Genomic DNA, 24826 nt, shown 5'->3' on the forward strand with positions numbered 1-24826 from the left:
AGGGATACAGATGCTAGGAGTTGGGTGATAGGTTTAGACAGTGAATTTGGATCGGCTCAGGCTTGGAGGGCCAAAGGGCCTGTTCCTGGGCTGTAAATTTTCGATGTTCTTTGTTTTTCTTAGGATATGTTATCTACAATCAAATTGGCCTTAAAACCCTTCAAGCTTAGACATTTTGGAGTCTGTGTATTTTAAAAAGCCAAGGAACCATAACTGTGTTAAAGGAGCTGTGTCATTACAAATGTCTGCTCAGCATGATCCTATTGAATGGAGGAACAGGCTCAAAGGGCCTTAGAGCCTACTTCTCTCCCTATTTGCTGTGGTAATGTTGTCTTAGACATTGAATTACACATCCTTCACTCTGTCCTGCTCTTGAAGTGTACCATGAATGAGACAGAGTATTGTTAAGTCATTGAATCATAGAATCATACAGCACGGAAACATATCCTTTGGTCCAACCAGTCCATGCCAAATATCAGGTGAAAATGAGGACTGCAGATGTTAGAGATTAGAGTCAAAATTAGAGTGGTGCTGGAAAAGCACAGCATGTCAGGCAGCATCCAAGGAGCAGGAAAATTGACGCTTCGAGCAGGAGCCCTTCGTCAGGAAACATGATGAAGGGCTCCTGCCCGAAACATTGATTTTCCTGCTCCTCGGATGCTGCCTGACCTGCTGCGCATTTCTAGCACCACTCTAATCTTGACCCCTAGGTCAAATATAATCCCAAACTAAACTAGTCCCGCACCTGCCTGCTTCTGGGCCATACCCCTGTAAACCTTTGCTATTCATGTTTCTATCCGAATGTCTTTTAAACATTGTAATTGTGCCCACATCTTCCATGTCCTCAGGAATTTCATTTCACATGTGAACCCACCCCCTGTAATAAAAAAAATGGCTTTATGTCTTTTTTCCAATCTGTCTCCTCTCCCCTTAAAAATGTGACCCTTAATCTTGAAATCTTCCCCAAGCTAGGGAAAAGACGTCTATCATTAATTCCACCTATACCTTTCATTATTTTCTAAACTTCTATCAGATTCCCTTTCAACTCCTTACGCTCCCATGAAAAATGTCCCAGCCTGTCCAGCTTTACTTTATAACTTTATGTGTGTGTGTGAGAGTGAATAAGCGCGTGAGAGAGGAAGCCTTTATGTGTGCGTGTGAGAGTTGTATATGTGTGTGTGTGTGTGTGGGTGGAGTGTGTGTGTCTGAGAAAGTGAGTGTGTGGGTGCTTGTGTCTGCGAGAGACAGAGATTGTGTGTGTGTATGAGTGTGTGAGCATGTATGTGTGTGACAGAGAGAGAGGGAGAATTTGTATGTGTGTGAGAGTGTGTTTGTGTGTGAGAGAGAATGTGTGTGAGAGAGAGAGTGTGTGTGTGTGAGGGAGAGAATGTGTGTGTGAGAGAGAGAGAGAAAGAGTGTGTGGTATGAGGGAGAGTGTGTGTGTGTGTGTGTGAGAGAGAGTGTGAGTGTGTGAGCATGCATGTGTGTGACAGAGAGAGGGAGAATTTGTATGTGTGTGAGAGAATATGTTTGAGTGTGTGTGTGTGAGAGAGAGAGTGTGTGTGTGCATGTGAGAGAGTGAGTGTGTGTGTGTGAGAGAGAGAATGTGTGTGTGTGTGTGTGTGAGAGAGAGAGAGAGGGAGATTTTGTGTGTGTGAGAGAGTGTGTTTGTCTGTGTGAGAGAGAGTGAGTGTGAGTGTATGTCGGTGTGTGTGTGAAAGAGAGAGAGAGAATTTGTGTGTGTGTGAGAGAGAGTCTTATTTTTGTGAGAGAGTGTGTTTGTGTGTGAGTGAGGTAGAGAGTGCGTGTGTGTGCATGTGAGAGAGTGTGTGTGTGAGAGAGAGAAAGGGTGTGTGTGTGTGTGTGTGTGTGTGTGAGATAGAGAGTGTGTGTTTGTCTGTTCATGTGAGAGAGAATGTGTGTATGTGCGTGAGAGATAGAGAGGGAGTGAGAATTTGTGTGTGTGAGAGAGACTGAGAGTGTGAGTGTGTGTGTGAAAGAGAGAGACAATTTGTGTATGTGTGTGAGAGAGAGTGTGTGTGTGTGTGTGTGTGTGTGTGTGTGTGTGAGAGAGAGAGACAGACAGACTCTATATGAGGAATTGTTGTTGAGCGTGAATGCAAGGGAGCTGCAGAAATGCGGAATTGTATTTTGTGTCTGCACAAGGGTAAGGTGACTAACTGTGCAGAGTGAGAAAGAGATCAGGAATCACTATCTTGTCAGCTGGTCAGGATGGCCGCGTGGTCTAAGGTGCCAGACTTAAGGAGTGTTAGTCCTTGCTCTGCATCTGGCCTTGTGAATTCTGGTCCCTTTCTAGGGGTGTGGGTTCAAATCCCACTCCTGACATGTCTCTCTTTTTCCCCAAACAAACCTTCCCACACCCACACACTGCCCTCAAATTTCACATCTTCTTGGAGAGGAGTCACGCCCCCTTCCCAAACATGGAAGAATCCAACCCCTCAGTTTCAAAGATAAGGCTGAGGCATTTACAACAATCTTCAGACGCAAGTGCCCACTGGATCATCTTCCTCAGTCTCCTCCTGTGCCCCCCACCATCACACACACCATTCTTCAAACAATTACATTCACTCCGTCTCACATCAAGATCCACTGGACACTGCAAAGGCTATGGGCCCTGCCAGGATTCTTGCACTGGTCCTGAACGCTGCTGCTCCACAACATGCCGTTCCTCGATCCAAGTTCTCCCAGGACAGTGACAACACTGGGATCTACCTGGCCATCTGCGAAATTATCCAGGTATGTCCTGCACATAAAAAGCAGGACCATTCCAACTCAGCCAATTCCACTCCCATCTATCTTCTCCCAATCCTCAGAAAAGTGATGGAAGGGCTCACCATCAGGGCTATCGAGCAGCACCTGCTCAGCAATAATCTGCTCAGTGACACCCAGTTTGGAATCCCCCAGGGTCACTCAGCTCCTGACCTCATTTTGTTTGTGTCTGTGTGTGAGAGAGAGAGAGAGAGTCTGTGTGAGTGTGTGAATGTGAGAGTGAGAGACAGTGTGTGTAAGCGCATGAGAGAGGAAGCCTTTATGTGTGTGTGTGAGAGTTGTATATGTCTGTGTGTGTGCGTGTGTGTTTGCGTGTGTGTGTGTGGGTGGAGTGTGTGTGTCTGAGAAAGTGAGTGTGTGGGCGTTTGTGTCTGCGAGAGACAGAGAGTGTGTGTGTGTGTATGAGTGTGTGAGCATGTATGTGTGTGACAGAGAGAGAGGGAGAATTTGTATGTGTGTGAGAGTGTGTTTGTGTGTGAGAGAGAATTTGTGTGAGAGAGAGAGTGTGTGTGTGTGAGGGAGAGAATGTGTGTGTGAGAGAGAGAGAGAAAGAGTGTGTATGTATGAGGGAGAGTGTGTGAGTGTGTGTGTGTGAGGGAGTGTGTGTGTGTGGGAGAGAGTGTGAGTGTGTGAGCATGCATGTGTGTGACAGAGAGAGGGAGAAATTGTATGTGTGTGAGAGAGTATGTTTGAGTGTGTGTGTGTGAGAGAGAGTGTGTGTGTGCATGTGAGAGAGTGAGTGTGTGTGTGTGTGTGTGTGTGAGAGAGAAGGAGACTTTGTGTGTGTGAGAGAATGTGTTTGTCTGTGTGAGAGAGAGAGTGAGTGTGAGTGTATGTCGGTGTGTGTGTGAAAGAGAGAGAGAGAATTTGTGTGTGCGTGAGAGTCTTATTTTTGTGAGAGAGTGTGTTTGTGTGTGAGTGAGACAGAAAGAGTGAGAGTGTGTGTGATAGAGAGTGTGTGTGTGTGCATGTGAGAGAGTGTGTGTGAGAGAGAGAAAGGGTGTGTGTGTGTGTGAGAGTGTGTGTGTGAGAGAGTGAGAGTGTGTATGATAGAGTGTGTGTTTGTCTGTTCATGTGAGAGAGAATGTGTGTATGTGCGTGAGAGAGAGAGAGGGAGTGAGAATTTGTGTGTGTGAGAGAGACGGAGAGTGAGAGTGTGTGTGTTGGTGTGTGTGTGAAAGAGAGAGACAATTTGTGTATGTGTGTGAGAGAGATTGTGTGTGTGTGTGTGTGTGTATGCGTGTGTGTGAGAGAGAGAGACAGACTCTATATGAGGGATTGTTGTTGAGTGTGAATGCAAGGGAGCTGCAGAAATGCGGAATTGTATTTTGTGTCTGCACAAGGGTAAGGTGACTAACTGTGCAGAGTGAGAAAGAGATCAGGAATCACTATCGTGTCAGCTTGTCAGGATGGCCGAGTGGTCTAAGGTGCCAGACTTAAGGAGTGTTAGTCCTTGCGCTGCATCTGGCCTTGTGAATTCTGGTCCCTTTCTAGGGGCGTGGGTTCAAATCCCACTCCCGACATGTCTCCCTTTTTCCCCAAACAAACCTTCCCACACCCACACACTGCCCCCACATTTCACACCTTCTTGGAGAAGAGTCACTCCCCCTTCCCAAACATGGAAGAATCCAACCCCTCTGTTTCAAAGATAAGGCTGAGGCATTTACAACAATCTTCAGACGCAAGTGCCCACTGGATCATCTTCCTCAGTCTCCTCCTGTGCTCCCCACCATCGCACACACCATTCTTCAAACAATTACATTCACTCCGTCTCACATCAAGATCCACTGGACACTGCAAAGGCTATGGGCCCTGCCAAGATTCTGGCACTGCTCCTGAATGCTGCTGCTCCATAACATGCCGTTCCTCGATCCAAGTTCTCCCAGGACAGTGACAACACTGGGATCTACCTGGCCATCTGCGAAATTATCCAGGTATGTCCTGCACATAAAAAGCAGGACAAATCCAACTCAGCCAATTCCACTCCCGTCGATCTCTTCCCAATCCTCGGAAAAGTGATGGAAGGGCTCACCAACAGGGCTATCGAACAGCACCGGCTCAGCAATAACCTGCTCAGTGACACCCAGTTTGGATTCCCCCAGGGTCACTCAGCTCCTGACCTCATTTTGTTTGTGTCTGTGTGTGAGAGAGAGAGAGATTGTGTGTGTTGGTGAGTGTGTGCGTGTGTGTGTGATAGAGAGGTAGGTTGTGTGTGTCTGTGTGTGGGTGTGAGAGAGAGTGTGTGTGTGTGTGAGAGTGAATGAGAGTGTGAATATTCGTGTGTGTCTGTTTGTAAGTTTGTGTATCTGTGTGAGTGAGAGAGAGAGTGTTTGTGCATGTGAGAGAGATTGTGTGTGTGTGTGAGAGAGAGTGTGTGCCTGTGAGTATATGAGTTTGTGTGTGTGTTTGTATGTGTGTGTGAGAGAGATTGTGAGTCCATTTGAGTGTATGTGTGTGTGAGACAGAGAGAGTGTTTATGTTTGTGCATGTCTGTGAGTGTGAGAGTGAGTGCATGTGTGTGTGTGTGTGAGTGTGTGAGAGAGCGAATGTGTGTCTGTGTGAGAGAGAGTGTCTGTGTGAGAGAGAGTGTGTGTGAGAGAGAGAGTGTGTGTGTGAGAGTGTGTGTGTGTGTGTGTGTTTGTGTGTGAGGGAGAGAGTGCGTATGTGGGTGTGTGTGAGAGAGGGTGTGTTTGTGTGTGGATTTGAGAGACAGACAGAGAGTGCGTGTGTGTGTGTATGTGAGAGAGAGATTGTGTGTGCATGTTAGTGTGTGCGTGTGTGCGTGTGTGTGTGTGTGAGAGTGTGTGTGTGTGTGAGAGAGAGTGTATGTGTGTGGGAGAGAGTGTGTGAGAGTGTGTGTGTGAGAGAGTGTGTGTGTGTGAGAGAGAGAGACTGTGTATGAGGAATTGTTGCTGAGTGTGAATGCAAGTGAGCTGCAAAAATGCGGAATTGCATTTTTTGTCTACACAAGGGCAAGGTGACTAATTGTACAGTGTGAGAAAGAGATCGGGAAGGCCTATGTCCATGGCTTGTCAGGATGGCCGAGTGGTCTAAGGCACCAGACTCAAGGAGTGTTAATCCTTGCTCTACATCTGGCTTGGTGAATTCTGGTCCCTTTCTCGGGGTGTGGGTTCAAATCCCACTCCTGACATGTCTCCCTTTTTCCCCAAACAAACCTTCCCACAACCACACACTACCCCCAAATTTCACATCTTCTTGGAGAGGAGTCACGCCCCCTTCCCAAACATGGAAGAATCCAACCCCTCAGTTTCAAAGATAAGGCTGAGGCATTTACAACAATCTTCAGACACAAGTGCCCACTGGATCATCTTCCTCAGTCTCCTCCTGTGCTCCCCATCATCACACACACCATTCTTCAAACAATTACATTCACTCCGTCTCACATCAAGATCCACTGGACACTGCAAAGGCTATGGGCCCTGCCAGGATTCTTGCACTGGTCCTGAACGCTGCTGCTCCACAACATGCCGTTCCTCGATCCAAGTTCTCCCAGGACAGTGACAACACTGGGATCTACCTGGCCATCTGCGAAATTATCCAGGTATGTCCTGCACATAAAAAGCAGGACCATTCCAACCCAGCCAATTCCACTCCCATCTATCTTCTCCCAATCCTCGGAAAAGTGATGGAAGGGCTCACCAACAGGGCTATCGAGCAGCACCTGCTAAGCAATAATCTGCTCAGTGATACCCAGTTTGGGATCCCCCAGGGTCACTCAGATCCTGACCTCATTTTGTTTGTGTCTGTGTGTGAGAGAGAGAGAGAGAGTCTGTGTGAGTGTGTGAATGTGAGAGTGAGAGACAGTGTGTGTAAGCGCGTGAGAGAGGAAGCCTTTATGTGTGTGTGTGAGAGTTGTATATGTCTGTGTGTCTGTGTGTGTTTGCGTGTGTGTGTGTGGGTGGAGTGTGTGTGTCTGAGAAAGTGAGTGTGTGGGCATTTGTGTCTGCGAGAGACAGAGAGTGTGTGTGTGTATGAGTGTGTGAGCATGTATGTGTGTGACAGAGAGAGAGGGAGAATTTGTATGTGTGTGAGAGTGTGTTTGTGTGTGAGAGAGAATTTGTGTGAGAGAGAGAGTGTGTGTGTGTGTGAGGGAGAGAATGTGTGTGTGAGAGAGAGAGAGAAAGAGTGTGTATGTATGAGGGAGAGTGTGTGAGTGTGTGTGTGTGAGGGAGTGTGTGTGTGTGGGAGAGAGTGTGAGTGTGTGAGCATGCATGTGTGTGACAGAGAGAGGGAGAATTTGTATGTGTGTGAGAGAGTATGTTTGAGTGTGTGTGTGAGAGAGAGTGTGTGTGCATGTGAGAGAGAGAATGTGTGTGTGTGTGTGTGTGTGTGTGAGAGAGAGAAGGAGATTTTGTGTGTGTGAGAGAATGTGTTCGTCTGTGTGAGAGAGAGAGTGAGTGTATGTCGGTGTGTGTGTGAAAGAGAGAGAGAGAATTTGTGTGTGCGTGAGAGAGAGTCTTATTTTTGTGAGAGAGTGTGTTTGTGTGTGAGTGAGACAGAAAGGGTGAGAGTGTGTGTGATAGAGAGTGTGTGTGTGAGAGAGAGAAAGGGTGTGTGTGTGTGTGTGTGTGAGAGTGTGTGTGTGAGAGTGAGAGTGTGTATGATAGAGTGTGTGTTTGTCTGTTCTTGTGAGAGAGAATGTGTGTATGTGCGTGAGAGATAGAGAGGGAGTGAGAATTTGTGTGTGTGAGAGAGATGGAGAGTGTGAGTGTGTGTGTTGGTGTGTGTGTGAAAGAGAGAGACAATTTGTGTATGTGTGTGAGAGAGATTGTGTGTGTGTGTGTGTGTGTGTGTGTGTGTGTGAGAGAGAGAGAGAGAGAGAGAGAGAGAAAGACAGACTCTATATGAGGAATTGTTGTTGAGTGTGAATGCAAGGGAGCTGCAGAAATGCGGAATTGTATTTTGTGTCTGCACAAGGGTAAGGTGACTAACTGTGCAGAGTGAGAAAGAGATCAGGAATCACTATCTTGTCAGCTTGTCAGGATGGCTGAGTGGTCTAAGGTGCCAGACTTAAGGAGTGTTAGTCCTTGCTCTGCATCTGGCCTTGTGAATTCTGGTCCCTTTTTAGGGGCGTGGGTTCAAATCCCACTCCTGACATGTTTCCCTTTTTCCCCAAACAAACCTTCCCACACCCACACACTGCCCCCAAATTTCACATCTTCTTGGAGAGGAGTCACTCCCCCTTCCCAAACATGGAAGAATCCAACCCCTCTGTTTCAAAGATAAGGCTGAGGCATTTACAACAATCTTCAGACGCAAGTGCCCACTGGATCATCTTCCTCAGTCTCCTCCTGTGCTCCCCACCATCGCACACACCATTCTTCAAACAATTACATTCACTCCGTCTCACATCAAGATCCACTGGACACTGCAAAGGCTATGGGCCCTGCCAAGATTCTGGCACTGCTCCTGAACGCTGCTGCTCCATAACATGCCGTTCCTCGATCCAAGTTCTCCCAGGACAGTGACAACACTGGGATCTACCTGGCCATCTGCGAAATTATCCAGGTATGTCCTGCACATAAAAAGCAGGACAAATCCAACTCAGCCAATTCCACTCCCGTCGATTTCTTCCCAATCCTCGGAAAAGTGATGGAAGGGCTCACCAACAGGGCTATCGAGCAGCACCTGCTCAGCAATAACCTGCTCAGTGACACCCAGTTTGGGTTCCCCCAGGGTCACTCAGCTCCTGACCTCATTTTGTTTGTGTCTGTGTGTGAGAGAGAGAGAGATTGTGTGTGTTGGTGAGTGTGTGCGTGTGTGTGTGATAGAGAGGTAGGTTGTGTGTGTCTGTGTGTGGGTGTGAGAGAGAGTGTGTGTGTGTGTGAGAGTGAATGAGAGTGTGAATATTCGTGTGTGTCTGTTTGTAAGTTTGTGTATCTGTGTGAGTGAGAGAGAGAGTGTTTGTGCATGTGAGAGAGATTGTGTGTGTGTGTGAGAGAGAGTGTGTGCCTGTGAGTATATGAGTTTGTGTGTGTGTTTGTATGTGTGTGTGAGAGATTGTGAGTCCATTTGAGTGTATGTGTGTGTGAGACAGAGAGAGTGTTTATGTTTGTGCATGTCTGTGAGTGTGAGAGTGAGTGCATGTGTGTGTGTGTGTGTGTGAGTGTGTGAAAGAGTGAATGTGTGTCTGTGTGAGAGAGAGTGTCTGTGTGAGAGAAAATGTATGTGAGAGAGAGAGTGTGTGTGTGAGAGGGAGAGTGTGTGTGTGTGTGTGTGTTTGTGTGTGAGGGAGAGAGTGCGTATGTGGGTGTGTGTGAGAGAGGGTGTGTTTGTGTGTGGGTGTGAGAGACAGACAGAGAGTGCGTGTGTGTGTGTGAGAGAGAGAGATTGTGTGTGCATGTGAGTGTGTGTGTGTGTGAGTGTGTGTGTATGTGAGAGAGAGTGTGTGTGTGAGAGAGAGTGTATGTGAGAGAGAGTAAGAGTGCATGTGTTTGTGTGTGTGAGAGGGAGTGCTTATGTATGAGTGTGTGAGAGAGAGTGTGCGTGTGTGAGAGTGTGTGTTTGTGTGTGTGAGAGAGAGTGTGTGTGTGTGGGAGAGAGAGAGAGAATTTGTGCTTGTGTGGGGTATGAGAGACAGAAAGGGATTGTGAGTGTGTGTGAACGAATGTGTGTGCGTGCTTGTGAGATCGAGAGTGTGAGTGTGTGTGAGAGAGAGAGAGTGTATGTATATGCATTTGAGAGCGATTGCGTGTGTGAGAGAGAGTTTGTGTGTGTGTGTGTGTGAGAGAGAGTGTATGTGTGTGTGAGAGTGTGTGTGTGTGAGAGAGAGTATATGTGTGTGGGAGAGTGTGTGTGTGTGAGAGAGAGAGACTGTGTATGAGGAATTGTTGCGGAGTGTGAATGCAAGTGAGCTGCAAAAATGCGGAATTGCATTTTTTGTCTGCATAAGGGCAAGGTGACTAATTATACAGAGTGAGCAAGAGATCGGGAAGGTCTGTGCCATCAGCTCGTCAGGATGGCTGAGTGGTCTAAGGCGCTAAATTCAAGGAGCGTTTATCCTTGCTCTGCATCGGGGCTTGTGAATTCTGGTCCCTTTCTCGGGGCGTGGGTTCAAATCCCACTCCTGACATGTCTCCCTTTTTCCCCAAACCAACCTTCCCACACCCACACACTACCCCCACATTTCACGTCTTCTTGGAGAGGAGTCACTCCCCCTTCCCAAACATGGAAGAGTCCAACCCCTCGGTTTCAAAGATAAGGCTGAGGCATTTACAACAATCTTCAGACGCAAGTGCCCACTGGATCATCTTCCTCAGTCTCCTCCTGTGCTCCCCACCATCACACACACTATTCTTCAAACAATTACATTCACTCCGTCTCACATCAAGAGACACTGGACACTGCAAAGGCTATGGGCCCTGCCAAGATTCTGGCACTGGTCCTGAACGCTGCTGCTCCACAACATGCCGTTCCTCGAGCCAAGTTCTCCCAGGACAGTGACAACACTGGGATCTACCTGGCCATCTGCGAAATTATCCAGGTATGTCCTGCACATAAAAAGCAGGACCATTCCAACTCAGCCAATTCCACTCCCGTCTATCTTCTCCCAATCCTCGGAAAAGTGATGGAAGGGCTAACCTCAGGCGACTGTCTGTGTGGAGTTTGCACATTCTCCCCGTGTCTGCGTGGGTTTCCTCCGGGTGCTCCGGTTTCCTCCCACAGTCCAAAAATGTGCAGGATAGGTGAATTGGCCATTCTAAATTTCCCGTAGAATTATGTGTAGGGGGATTGGTCTGGGTGGGTTGCTCTTCAGAGGGTCGGTGTGGACTTTTTGGGCCAAAGGGCCTGTTTCCACACTGTAAGTAATCTAATCTAATCTAAATCTGTTCTGAACCCTCACTAAGCTTGATAGTATACTTCCTATAACTGGGTGACCAGTAACTGCATGATAGTTCAATGGTTAGCACTGCTGCCTCACAGCAGCACGGACCTGAGTTCACTTCCACCCTTGAGTGACTGTGTGGAGCTTGCATATTCTCCCTCTGTCTGTGTTCTAGTTTCCTCCTACAGTCCAAAGATTGCAGGTGTCAGAATATTATAGAGTAAGCCCATGGGAGGATAGAGATGTAGTTACTTCTTAGGACATCGGGGGGCGCTGTAATCCTATAGTTCAGGTCAGGTGAATTGGCCATGCTAAATTGCCCATAGTGTTAGGTGCATTAGTCTGGGTGGGGTACTTTTTGGAGGGTTGGTATAGACTTGTTGGGCTGAAGGGCCTGTTTCCACAGTAAGTAATCCAATCACAGGTCTCTAGTCCAAAAAGCAGCCCTCCACCATTACTCTCTGTCTCCTAATGTTAACATCAGAATATAAGAAAATAAGAACCAGGAGCAAGAGTAGGCCATCTGGCTGTTCACATCCTGCCCTGCCATTCAATAAGTTCACAGCTGATCTTTTCGTGGCCTCAGCTCCACTTACACACCCTCTTGCTGTAATTTTTAATTCCTTTACTGTTCAAAAAATTATCCATGTTAGCTTTAAAAACATTCAATGAGGAAGCCTCAACTACTTCACTGGGCAATGAATTCCACCAATTCACAACCCTCTGGGTGAAGAAGTTCCTTCTCAGCTCAGTCCTAAATCTGCCCTCCCTTATTTTAAGACTATGCCCCCTACTTTTATATGCACCCACCAGTGGAAACAACCTCCCTGTGCCAGTACACCCCTTCTCAAATTAGGAGAACAAAACTGCATGCAGTACTCCAGGTGGCCTCACCAGCACACTATAAAGTGACAACATAACCTCCCTGCTTTAAAATTCAATCCCCCTAGCAATGAAGGACAAAATTTCATTTGCCTTCTAAATTACCTGTTGCACTTGCAAACCAACCTTCTGCAATTTGTGCACAGGATACCCAGGTCCCTCTGCAGAGCAACATGCTGCAATATTTTACCATTCAAATAATAGCCCTTCTTAACCCTTGTTCCTACCAAAATGGATGATGTTACAAATATCAACGTTGTACTCCATCCGCCAGACCATTGCCCACTCACTGAAATTATCTCTACTCCTCTGCAAACCTTCAGAATCCACTGCACACTTTACTCTACCACCTCATCTTAGTGTCATCAGCAAATTTTGACACACTCCAACTCCAAATCCTCTTTGTAAATTGTAAACAATTGTGGCCCAAACACTGAGCCCTGAGGCACACCACTGATGCTGACCAGAAAAGCACTTATTTTTCCCCCTCTTTTTTTCCTGTCTATCTCTATCCATGCTAATACATTGCCTGTGGGACCATACATCTTTATGTAATGCAGTAGCCTTTTGGGAATTCAGATACATTAATCTATTGGGTCCCTTATGTATCCAATTGACATGTTTACCCTGAATTCCATTAGACCTAGCACTACTAATTAGTCTATCATGCAGAACTTTGTCAAAGGCTTTACTGAGTTCCAAATAAATAGCGTCTACTGCCTTGCCATCATCAACTTTTGATAACTTCTTCAAAAAACTCAATCAAGCTTGTCAGACAAGATTTTCCTTGCACAAAACCCTTTTCACTATCCTTAATATATTTTTGCCTCTCTAATTGTCCATCATCCTATATTTTATAATTTCCTCCAACAATTTCCAACAACTGAAATGTTTTGAAAAGAAGGAAATACATTTGGTTTGCATACTGTTATTGACCAGAAGAAACCTTTTCAAAATATACAAAAAAGATAACCAAGACTACAACCTTTTATCATTTTGGAAGGCAAGTATATGGCATTGTGTTCTAGATGCAATTCAATTGGTCAAACTACCACTCTTGAAACAAAAAAGACTTTATTTATACATTATTCTCAAAATACAAAGGAGAAAGAAGAATTGGAATAACTTAATGCTATTAAAAAACTTAACAGAATAATACATTATTTAACTACTAAACAGCAACTGTTCCAGTACAGTAGAAACATACACTGGGCCAGGATAAATTCAGTAAAATTGATTCTCTCGCATGCAATTTTCCAGTCCAGTAGGAGAGAACATCAAGAGAAACTCTGAGACAGAGAGAAAAAGAGCTCAAACATTTTGTTGTGGCAGCGAGAGAAACATAGTAATTTGCAAACCTTGACAGCTACTGAAAATTAAACTAACGTTGTGGTTCTGTGGGAGTTTGACCACCACCCCCCCCCAATTCAGACTGCTACTAATGTTCCAACGTCTAAAATAAATCAAGGCCTGCGAGCATTATTGGCTTAGAACAGACCACTTGACACTTGTCTCAAACTGTCTTCATTAAGAAAAAGGACAAAATACACCTCTTAAAGCTATCGAATTGTTACATCTCCCTCCTGAAAAGAAATGAACCATTAAAGCATAAAAATGGCTTTATTTTTTTAAAAACAATCTTTAATCTTATGCTATTGATATAGAGCCATAGAGATGTACAGCATGGAAACAGACCCTTTGGTCCAACCCGTCCATGTTGACTAGATATCCCAACTCAATCTAGTCCCACTTGCCAGCACCCGGCCCATATTCCTCCAAACCCTTCCTATTCATATACCCATCCAAATGCCTCTTAAATTTTGCAATTGTATCAGCCTCCACCACATCCTCTGGCAGCTCATTAAATATGCGTACCACCCTCTGCGTGAAAAAGTTGCCCCTAAGTCTCTTTTATATCTTTCCCCTCTCACCCTAAACTTATGCCCTCTCGTTCTGGACTCCTCCACCCCAGGAAAAAGACTTTGCCTATTTTATCCTATCCATGCCCCTCATAATTGTATAAGACTCCATAAGGTCACCCCTCAGCCTCTGATGCTCCAGGGAAAATAGCCCCTGCCTGTTCAGCCTCTCCCTATAGCTCAAATCCTCCAACTCTGGCAACATCCTTGTAAATCTTTTCTGAAACCTTTCACGTTTCACAACCTCTTTCCGATAGGAAGGAAACCAGAATTGCACACAATATTCCAACAGTGGCCTAACCAATGTCCTGTACAGCCGCAACATGACCTCCCAACTCCTGTACTCAATACTCTGACCAATAAAGGAAAGCATACCAAATGCCTTCTTCACCATACTATCTACCTGTGACTCCACTTTCAAGGAGCTATGAACCTGCACTCCAAGATCTCTTTGTTCAGCAACACTCCCTAGGACCTTACCATTAAGTGTATAAGTCCTGCTAAGATTTGCTTTCCCAAAATGCAGCACCTCGCATTTATCTGAATTAAACTCCATCAGCCACTTCTCAGCCCGTTGATCCATCTGGTCCAGATCCTGTTGTAATCTGAGGTAACCCTCTTCACAGTCCACTATACCTCCAATTTTGGTGTCATCTGCAAACTTATTAACTGTACCTCTTATGCTCGCATCCAAATCATTTCTATAAATTACAAAAAAGTAGAGGCCCCAGCACCAATCCTTGTGGCACTTCATTGGTCACAGGCCTCCAGTCTGAAAAACAACCCTCCACCACCACCTTCTGTCTTCTACCTTTGAGCCAGTTCTGTATCCAAATGGCTAGTTCTCCCTGTATTCTATGAGATCTAACCTTGCTAATCAATCTCCCATGGGGAACCTTGTCGAATGCCTTACTGAATTCCATATACATCACATCTACTGCTCTGCTCTCATCAATCTTCTTTGTTACTTCTGCAAAAAACTCAATCAAGTTTGTGAGACATGATTTCCCATGCACGAAGCCATGTTGACTATCTGTAATCAGTCATTTTCTTTCCAAATACATGTACATCCTGTCCCTCAGGATTCCCTCCAACAACTTACCCACCACCGAGGTCAGGCTCACCAGTCTATAGTTCCCTGGCTTGTCTTTACCGCCCTTCTTAAACAGTGGCACCATGTTTGCCAACCTCCAGTCATCCGGCACCTCATCTGTGACTATCGATGATACAAATATCTCAGCAAGAAGCCCAGCAATCACTTCTCTAGCTTCCCACAGAGTTCTCAGGTACACCTGATCAGATTTATCTGGGGATTTATCCACCTTTAACCATTTCAAGACATCCAGCACTTCCTCCTCTGGAATCTGGACATTTTGCAAGATGTCACCATCTATTTCCCAACAGTCTATATCTTCCATATCCTTTTCCACAGTAAACACTGATGCAAAATATTCATTTAGTATCTCCCCATTTTCTGTGGCTCCACACAAAAGCACCTTACTGATCTTTGAGGGGCTCTATTCTCTCCCTACTTACCCTTTTGTCCTTAATATATGTAAAAACCCTTTGGATTCTCCTTAATTCTATTTACAAAAGCTATCTCTGCCCTTGTTTTGCCCTCCTGATTTCCCTCTTAAGTATACTCCTACTTTCTTTATACTCTTCTAAGTATTCACTCGATCTATCCTGTCTATACCTGACATATGCTTCCTTCTTTTTCATATGCTTTTCTTAACCAAACCTTTAATTTCTTTATACCTACCAGCCTTCCTTTTCACCCTGACAGGAATATACTTTCTCTGGATTCTTGTTATCTCATTTCTGAAGGCTTCCCATCTTCCAGCCGTCCCTTTACCTGCGAACATCTTCCTCCAATCAGCTTTCGAAAGTTCTTGCCTAATACTGTCAAAATTGGCCTTTCTCCAATTTAGAACTTCAACTTTTAGATCTGGTCTATCCTTTTCCATCACTATTTTAAAATATAATAGAATTATGGTCGCTGGCCCCAAAGTGCTCCCCCACTGACACTTCAGTCACCTTATTTCCCAAGAGTAGATCAAGTTTTGCACCTTCTCTAGTAGGTACATCCACATACTGAATCAGAAAATTGTCTTGTAACACATAAGAGATTCCTCTCCAGCTAAACCTTTAAACTATGGCAGTCCCAGTCGATGTCTGGAAAGTTAAAATCCCCTACCATAACTACCCTATTATTCTTACAGATAGCTGAGATCTCCTTACAAGTTTGTTTCTCAATTTCCCTCTGACTATTGGGGGGTCTATAATACAATCCCAATAACGTGATCACCCCTTCCATATTTCTCAGTTCCACCCAAATAACCTCCCTGGATGTACTTCTGGGAATATCCTCCCTCAACACAGCTATAATGCTATCCCTTATCAAAAATGCCACTCCCCCTCCTCTTTCTATCCTTCCTGTAACATTTGTATCCTGAAACATTAAGCTGCTATTCCTGCCCATCCTGAGCCATGTTTCCATAATTGCTATGATATCCCAGTCCCATGTTCCAAACCATGCCCTGGGTTCATCTGCCTTCCGTTAGGCAATATTTCAAACATATACAATACATTGGCTCTAAGCATGCAAACATTTCACTCTGTTTTTTTTACCACCAACTAATGTCTTCCTTCAAGTCATGAAAATGCTTCAGCAATTATGTTCTCTCATCACACCAAATGTATAATTTCCAAATTGAATGACTGCTCCAGACTGAAATTTTTGCCGTTAACCTTTTCCAAAATTTTTAAGGGTTATGATGAGTATGTATTATCAGCTAAGATATATTATTGGCAATTCAGTGTTTAAAAATTGCAACTGCAAATTCAAGGTGTCCTTCACAATTGTGAAGTATTTCTATTGATGATTATTCAATTTTTTGGAAAATACCCAAAAGTCTTTCCATCATCTCATCATCTTCTTTCAAGAGTAAACATTGACACCAATGTCACGTGCATTGATAGTCACTTTGAATGGCTTTGTGTAATTTGGCATGGTTAACACTGGGGCAGTAGTTAACACAGCTTTCAGGTTGTCAAACGATGTCCTTCTGACATCCCTCATCTACTGAAATTTTCTGCATTCCTTCAAAAGTTGGCCAGTGGAGCAGCCATGCTGCTAAAAGTCGGTACAACTTCTGATAAAAACCATTCAACCCCAGAAATCATAGTATTTCCCTCTTCATTGATATATGTTAAACCCCCCAATAATCTTTGTTTTCACATCCTGTGGGGCCATGTGTCCATGTTCAATGACATGGTTCAGGAACATGACTTGGGCTTTTGTGAACTGACTCTTAGACAGGTTTATCACCAAGCGCATCTTCCAAAGTGGAATGAACAATTCCCAAATGTGCTGCAAATATTTCTTCCATGTGTGACCAAAATTCACCAGGTTGACAATGTACACCACACAATTGAGTAATCCAAATACCATTACTATGAGTGTGCTCCATTTGCTGAAACTGACTTCATTTATATTGCCTTGAGCATACGTACAATCTCTTTTTAAACTTAAGAGGCTTAAATCAATAAGGAAGTTGTTTAATTTCCTATATCTACATCAAGTGTATTTAACTTAGTACTTCTTAGCTTATTCCCACATATCTCTCAAAGAGATTGCAATAACTCTTTCAGGTAATTTAGAATTTCCTCTGGAAGATAACTCAATATTTTTTCCCAATTTTGTGAACTTTCCCATTGTCCAATTTAATTTGAGGAATGTCCAACTCAGAAACCTTTGAACTTGGTTCTTCCCTTCTGTTGTGACCAGTAACACATTTTTCTTTTACTTTCTTTCTCTATCAAAGAACCTTAGAACATATTCACATGACACACTCCATAATATTATTTTCTATCTGAAATAATTCATCCCAATTTGATAAGGCCCAATAAACAAAGTTCATTACCCTTGGAAGTAATATTAACACTTTATTAACACTAATAAAATTACGACTATTTTGATTCCTTGTTTAATCACATGTTGTACCATTTTCAAATGCTGTCTAGCCAATTCACCACTCTATTGAAATTTGACATGTGGTCCAAATATATAGTCTCTGAACTCTGACTCTTTCCTTAATGAATTCCAATGGTCTTCTCAGCTCTTGCTCAAAAGCTATTTCAAATTAACAGTAATTATTTGATTCATTAAGTGCACTCTGAATTGCAAAAAGTACAAGTGGAATTCCTTTATCCCAATCCTCCGGATAATCTGATTAAAAGACCTCAATGTAGTTTTTATCATTTTATGCCACCATTCAAATGATTCCTTTGATTCTGGGTGGTACACAATGGATTTGAGTTGTTTTATTCCATAAGTTCTTTGAATAATTTCAATGTAAAATTTGACCCTTGATCTGACTGCATTCTGCGCCAAGTAAAAAATTTGACTAACTCTCTATAATTGTTTTAACCGTGACACTGTATAAGAGAATAGCCTCTGGAAATCTAGTAGATACATCCATTATTGTCAACTAATACTGATTCACACATTTGGTTTAGGCCCTCGTAAAAAATTCTTCAAATGTGGGAATCTTAGAGATGCTGGTTTTATCACTGCCTGAGATTTTCCAATCACCTAATGCACATGACAGTTCCAGCAAAATTCATTCACATCCCTATGCTGTCCAGGCAAAAACAGAATGCTTTTGTATTTTGGATTGAGTTTTCCTTACGCACAAATTACCTTTTAGTGGCAATTCATATGCTACCTGCAACACTTCCTTTTGGTATCTCATCAAATAATACAACTTTCATCCACCTGAATATGTGATGGTCTGCATTTCCTCGTCCAGACTTAATCTTTAAGAGAGTAATATTCTGGGATACATTCAGATACTTATTCTGTATATGCTTTTTAATGCAACTGCTTTAGTTATTCATGGTTCTGTTGAAATTCGGTTAATTTCTCTGAGTTAAAAATATCCACTTTGTCCTCCATTTGTTCTTTTTTCTCTCAACCATTTTATTAAACAGAGTCTCTGACAAATGAATTATAAGTTCTCTTTCTTTATTCTTTGATTTCTCCTCTCACTTCAACATGTGGATTTGTGACCTTGTTACCACACAGTCAAGAAAACTTCCTGTAACACCTCAGTTGCCCAATTTTCACCTGGCTTTTCAACCACAACAGGCATTACTCTCACTTGCCACCCAGCTATATTATTACCAAGGATAAATTGTATTCCTGGAGTCTAGATTTTCTCTATTTTTCCTACCACCATCTCACCACTTTTCACTAGCCTCCACAAAATTACTTTATATAATAGATTACCTCTCTTCTCACCATGAATTTCTTTCTGACAATTCTCCTTCTGAATTACATATTTCATCTCTCACCATCAAAGATTGGCTTGCTCCTGTATCTCTCAAATTTTACTTTCTTTACCAGCTCTTCCTGACATACAAGATCTGACACTGTCTTCTCAACAAATCCCTGATAGGTTGTACATTTTGGTGTAGCTTTTTAACTTGCACTGTTCTTTCAACAAAACTTACTACTTCAACAAAACTTACTGGCTTTTCCTGTTTTTCCACACCCATCTTCCCAGTGTTTTTCTAAACCACCAACACAGTGACTTCACGTGGCCTACTATATTACAGTGAAAACACTTGAGCTTTTTTAATTTTCTTCCCCCACCCCCCCACCGTGGTTTCCTTCTTACACTGAGGTAAACTATCTCTACTCCTTTTCCATTATCACTTGAGGATTTCTTTTTTCCCCAGTTTGTATCCTCACAGATTGAAATTGATGTTGGAAGACACACTTTGATTTATGAATCAAGTAATAAAAATCTGTCACTTCTGCTACTAATTTTGCAGTTTTAACTCTCTGCTCTTCCATATGTTTCTCACTACTTCAGGAAATCATTTTTTGAACTCCTCCAAAGTGATCATCTCTAAGAATATCATATGTTTGATTTAGTTTCAATGCCCTTAGCAACCTATCAAAATTACTTTGTTTGATCTTTTCAAACTCAATGTACGTTTGACCAGATTCCTGCCTTAGATTCCTGAAACATTGTCTGTAGATTTCTGGAGGAGAAAGTGAGGTCTGCAGATGCTGGAGATCAGAGCTGTAAATGTGTTGCTGGAAAAGCGCAGCAGGTCAGCCTTTCCTGAAGAAGGGCTTATGTCCGAAATGTCGAATCTCCTGTTCCTTGGATGCTGCCTGACCTGTTGTGCTTTTCCAGCAACACATTTTCAGCTCTGTAGACTTCTGGTACTAGTTCATAAGCATTTAAGGTAGCATTGTTTTCACTTCATTATATAACTCAGATACTTCCTCTGACAGTATAAAAGTACTTTACCTACCAACAATACCCACCAGGTCGCCAGCCAATTTATTTACTGAGCCACTTTCTAAAATGGAATGGAAATACGTTTCTACATATTTCTTGTTGAACACAGGCAATGCTTAGACTTATGTAAATAAATCCTCACCGTGCCTTTGGCCATGATCAGTTTTCTCATCATCACTTTCCTCCTCACAAAGCCTACCTTTGACTTTTGCCTTCTTAAGTTGCTTTTCTTCACTAATTGCCAACTTCTGAAGATCAAACTCTGTCGCTTTCTGCTTTTACTCTGTGAAGGATTTCTGTTCCTTCTTTTTTTCCTCTGTTTCAACAGTAATTCAACAATTTTATTTCCTTTTCTCTTTCTTTTAGTTTAGCCTGGGTTATTCTTTCTTTTTCTTTTCCCTTTTTCATTGTCTCTAATTCAATCTGCTTCATTTACAAATGAAGCTAGTCATTGCCAAGGATTCCTATGGCAATTAGAAGTGCTGTGTGATTGCCACAATTATTTCCCCATTTCTCAGCGGCACAGGCAACCCCAACTCCAACGTTTTTTGCCAATTCCAAAAGCTTTTTTGGATCTCATTTTTTGTAAAACTCCCGAAGTGACCTGTCTGAAAGAGCCATTATTACACCTGAATCCAATACCAGAAAAAAAGACATTGACACTTAACATTAGTTTTTAACGTTTAACATTTGGAATTAGTTTTTTTTTGTTCTGAGAGGAGCCCCCAGTTTATTATGGGCTAGATCAAATCCCCTCAAAATAGAACATAGAACATAAAAGAGTACAGCACAGAACAGGCCTTTTGGCCCACGATATTGTGCCGAGGTTTAATCCTAATATAAAATATAATAACTTAACCTACGCACCCCTCAACTCACTGCTATCCATGTGCATGTCCAGCAGTCGCTTTCACCACCACCGCCGGCAACGCATTCAATGCATTCACAACTCTCTGCGTAAAGAACCTACCTCTGATGTCTCCTTTATACTTCCTCCTAATATCTTCAAACTATGATTTCTCGTACCAGTCAATCCTGCCCTGGGGAAAAGTCTCTGGCTATTGACTCTATCTATTCCTTTCATTATCTTTTACACCTCGATCAGGTCTCCTCTCTTCCCCCTTCTCTCCAGAGAGAAAAGTCCAAGCTTATTCAATCTTTCTTCATAAGGCAAGCCCTCCAATCCAGGCAGCATCCTGGTAAACCTTCTTTGCACCCTCTCTAAAGCCTCTATATTTTCTCTATAGTAGGGTGACCAGAACTGGACACAAAATTCCAAGTGTAGTCTCAGCAGGGACTTGTAGAGTTGCAGCAAAACCTCGCAGCTCTTAAATCCGATCCCCCTGTTAGTGAAAGCCAAAACACCATATGCTTTCTTAACAACCCTATGCACTTGGGTGGCAACTTTGAGGGATCTATGTACTTGCACACCCAGATCTGACTGTTCTTCCACACTGCCAAGAACCCTATCTTTAATCCTATATTCAGTATTCGAGTTCAACCTTCCAAAATGCATCACTTCGCATTTATCCAGGTTGAACTCCATCTGCCATTTCTCAGCCTGGCTCTGCATCCTGTCTATGTCGCGCTGCAGCCTGCAGTAGCCCTCTATACTACTGACGACACCTTCAACCTTTTTGTCATCTGCAAATTTACTAACACACCCCTCAGCCTCCTCATCCAAGTCATTTATAAAAACTTCAAAGAGCAGAGACCCAAGAACAGAGCCCTGCAGACTCAACACTGTCCTCCAGGCAGAATACTTTCCATCTACAACCACTCTCTGCCTTCTGTCAGCCAGCCAATTCTGAATCCAGATAGCCAAATCTCCCTGTATCTCATACTTCCTGACTTTATGAATGAGCCTATCATGGGGAATCTCATCAAATGCCTTGCTGAAGTCCAGATACACCACATCCACTGCTCGACCATCGTCGACCTGTCTTGACACCTCCTCGAAGAACTCAATAAGATTTGTGAGGCATGACATGCCCCTCACAAAGCCATGCTGACTGCCTTTAATCATTCCTGTGGAGAGTGAGGAGGCAAAGGTCCTCGCCAGCGGCTTAGCAACCTCCTTTCTCACTTCCTGGAGCAGCCTAGGATAAATCTGGTCTGGCCCTGGGTACTAATCAATTTTAATGTTTTCCAAAAGTTCTAACACATCAACTTCATCAATCATGATCTGATCAAGACTGTATCCCAGCTCCTCTAAGTTTTCATTTACAACAAGTTCCCTTTCCTTGGTGAAAACCGAAGCAAAAGACCCATTTAGGGCTTCCCCTATCTGCTCAGACTCCATGCACAAGTTCCCTCCGCTATCCCTGATCGACACTACCTTCTCCTTGATCATTTTCTTGTTCTTCACGTATGAGTAAAATGCCTTTGGGTTCTCCCTAATTCTTCTTGCCAAGCCTTTTTTGTGCCCCCTGCTGGGTCTCCTCAGTCCATTTCTGAGCTCCTTTCTAGCAAGCCTGCAATCTTCTAAAGCTGTGCTGGATCTTTGCTTCCTCCACCTTACATAAGTTGCCTGCTTCCTTTTGATGAGAAATTCCTCTGTTCTTGTCATCCAAGGTTCCTTAATCTTACCCCTGTCTCAGAGGAACACATTTGTGCATCACTCGCAACAACTACTCCTTAAGTAGTCTCCACATGTCTGTTGTACCCTTTCTATGGAACAATTGCTCCCAGCCTGTACTTTCCAACTCCTGTCTGATAGTGTCATAATTTCCTATTCCACAATTCAATATCTTCCCTCAGTAACTGCTCCTTTCACTCTCCAAGGCTATGCTAAATGTAAGTCAGTTGTGATCACTTTCACCAAAGTGCTCTCCCACCACGAGATCTGAAACCTATTCTGGCTTGTTGCCAAGCACCAAATTCAAAATGGCCTCTCTCCTCGTCGGTCTGTCTACATACGGAAACCTTCCTGAACACACCTGACAAAAACGGCTCCATTAAAACCACCTGCACTTAGGAGGTTCCAGTCGATATTGGGAAAGTTGAAACCACCCAAAATATTCAGAAGATACCCTATTTTAAAGGAATATGTAAGATGTTGCATTCCACATGCAATTCAATTGGTCAAGCTACCTGTTTTAAAGCAAAACATACTTTATTTGTCCACTCTTATTAAAATGCAACTAAAGAAAGAAAGAATTGGAATGATAAACTTACAGAATAATAGATACAATAACTATAACTTATTAATTGTTCCAGCATAGAACAAGAACAAAGAAAATTACTGCACAGGAACAGGCCCTTCGGCCCTCCAAGCCTGCGCTGATTCAGATCCTCTATCTAAACATGTCACCTATTTTCTAAGGATCTGTATCCCTTTCTGTTTGCCCATTCATGTATCTGTTTAGATGCATCTTAAATTATGCTATCATGCCCATCTCCACCACCTCCATTGGCAACACTTTCCAGGCACCCACCACCCTTGCATAAAGAACTTCCCATGCATACCTCCCTTAAACATTTCCCCTCTCACCATGAACTCATGACCCCAAGTAATTGTGTTCCTCACTCTGGGAAAAAAGCTTCTTGCTATCTCTCATAATTTTGTAGACTTCAATCAGGACCCCCTCAACCTCTGACTTTCTAATGAAAATTATCTTAATCTACTCAACCTCTCTTCATAGCATCAGGCAACATCCTGATGAACCTGCTGTGCACCCTCTCCAAAGCATCTGCATCCTATTGGTAATTGGTGACCATTGACAATTATCTGGATTATTCCTGATACCCTTTTTAAACAAGGGGACAACATTAGCACTTCTCCAGTCCTCAGGGATGTAACCCATGTTCAAGGATGCTGCATAGATATCTGTTAAGGCGCTAGCTGCCTCCTCCTTTGCTTCCCTCACTACCAAAAGGATGAGGATGCTTTGGAGTATGCAGTATTCCAAAAGGAACCAAATCAAATCTTATACAACTGTAGCATAACCTGCCAATTTTTCTACTCAATACCTTGTTTGATGAAGGAAAGCATACGGTGTGCTTTCTTGACACTCTATTTACCTATGGTGCCACCTTCAGGGCTTGAATGCCCAGACCCCTCTGTATATCAACTTTCTCCAGGGCTTTTTCCATTTACCATATGGTTTGCACTTAAATTGAATCTTGCAAAATGCATCGCCTTGCATTTGCCCGGATTGAACTCCATCTGCCATTTCTCTGCCCAACTCTCCAATCTATCTATATTCTGGTGTTTTCTCTGACAGTTTCCTTCACTATCTGCTACTCTACAGTCTTTGTGTCATCTGCAAATTTTCTAATCAGACCACCTTTACCTTCCTCCAGATCATTTATGTATATCGCAAACAACAGTGGTCCCAACATGGATCCCTGCAGGATACCACTGGTCACAATCCTCCATGTTGGGAAGCTTCCTTCTACTAATGCTCTCTGTTTCCTGCTGCCCAGCCAGTTCTCTAAACAACTAGGTGGTACACCCTGGACCCCATGCAACTTCACTTTCTCCATGTATATGACATGTACAGTCCTTCCCTCATCAATCAACTTTGTCACTTATTCAAATAATTCTGTTAAGTTGGTAAGACATGACTTCCCTGCACAAAACCATGTTGCCCATCACTGTAAATGTAAATAGGTCTTATTCCTCAATATCTTTTCTAGCAGCTTCCCTACCATTGACATCAGGCTCACCAGTTTATAATTACCTGAATTATCCCTGCTACCCTACTTAAACAAGGGGATAACATTAGCAATTCTCGAGTCCATTGGGATGCAACCCATGTTCAAGGATGCTGCAAAGATATCTGTTAAGGCCCTAGCTATTTCCTCCTTTGCTTCCCTCAACAACTTGGGATAGATCACATCCAGACCTAGGGACTTGTCCATCTTAATGTTTTTTAGAATACCCAACATTTCCTCCCTCTTTATGCCAACTTGACATTCAGTAATCAAACATCCATCCCTAACATCAACATCCATCATGTCCCTCTCCTCAGTCAATACTGAGGCAAAGTACTCATTAAAAATGTCACGCATTTCCTCTGTTTCCACGCATAACTTTCTTCTTTTGTCTTTAAATTGGCCAACCC

General features: G+C 43.3%; 5 non-coding genes across 5 annotated transcripts; all 5 read left to right on the forward strand.

The window, feature by feature from the left end:
* Positions 1 to 2226: 2226 nt before the first annotated feature.
* Positions 2227 to 2346, forward strand: trnal-uaa (transfer RNA leucine (anticodon UAA)). The gene is made up of 2 exons: positions 2227 to 2264; positions 2301 to 2346. It is a non-coding gene; the product is annotated as a tRNA-Leu (tRNA).
* Positions 2347 to 4193: 1847 nt separating this feature from the next.
* Positions 4194 to 4313, forward strand: trnal-uaa (transfer RNA leucine (anticodon UAA)). The gene is made up of 2 exons: positions 4194 to 4231; positions 4268 to 4313. It is a non-coding gene; the product is annotated as a tRNA-Leu (tRNA).
* A 1508-nt stretch (positions 4314 to 5821) lies between these two features.
* trnal-caa (transfer RNA leucine (anticodon CAA)) lies at positions 5822 to 5941 on the forward strand. Its single transcript has 2 exons — positions 5822 to 5859; positions 5896 to 5941. It is a non-coding gene; the product is annotated as a tRNA-Leu (tRNA).
* Positions 5942 to 7788: 1847 nt separating this feature from the next.
* Positions 7789 to 7908, forward strand: trnal-uaa (transfer RNA leucine (anticodon UAA)). Its single transcript has 2 exons — positions 7789 to 7826; positions 7863 to 7908. It is a non-coding gene; the product is annotated as a tRNA-Leu (tRNA).
* A 1855-nt stretch (positions 7909 to 9763) lies between these two features.
* trnal-caa (transfer RNA leucine (anticodon CAA)) lies at positions 9764 to 9883 on the forward strand. The gene is made up of 2 exons: positions 9764 to 9801; positions 9849 to 9883. It is a non-coding gene; the product is annotated as a tRNA-Leu (tRNA).
* Positions 9884 to 24826: the final 14943 nt, after the last annotated feature.

Source organism: Hemiscyllium ocellatum, chromosome 24, assembly GCF_020745735.1.
Source record: "Hemiscyllium ocellatum isolate sHemOce1 chromosome 24, sHemOce1.pat.X.cur, whole genome shotgun sequence".
In the NCBI taxonomy this organism is placed as follows: domain Eukaryota; kingdom Metazoa; phylum Chordata; class Chondrichthyes; order Orectolobiformes; family Hemiscylliidae; genus Hemiscyllium; species Hemiscyllium ocellatum.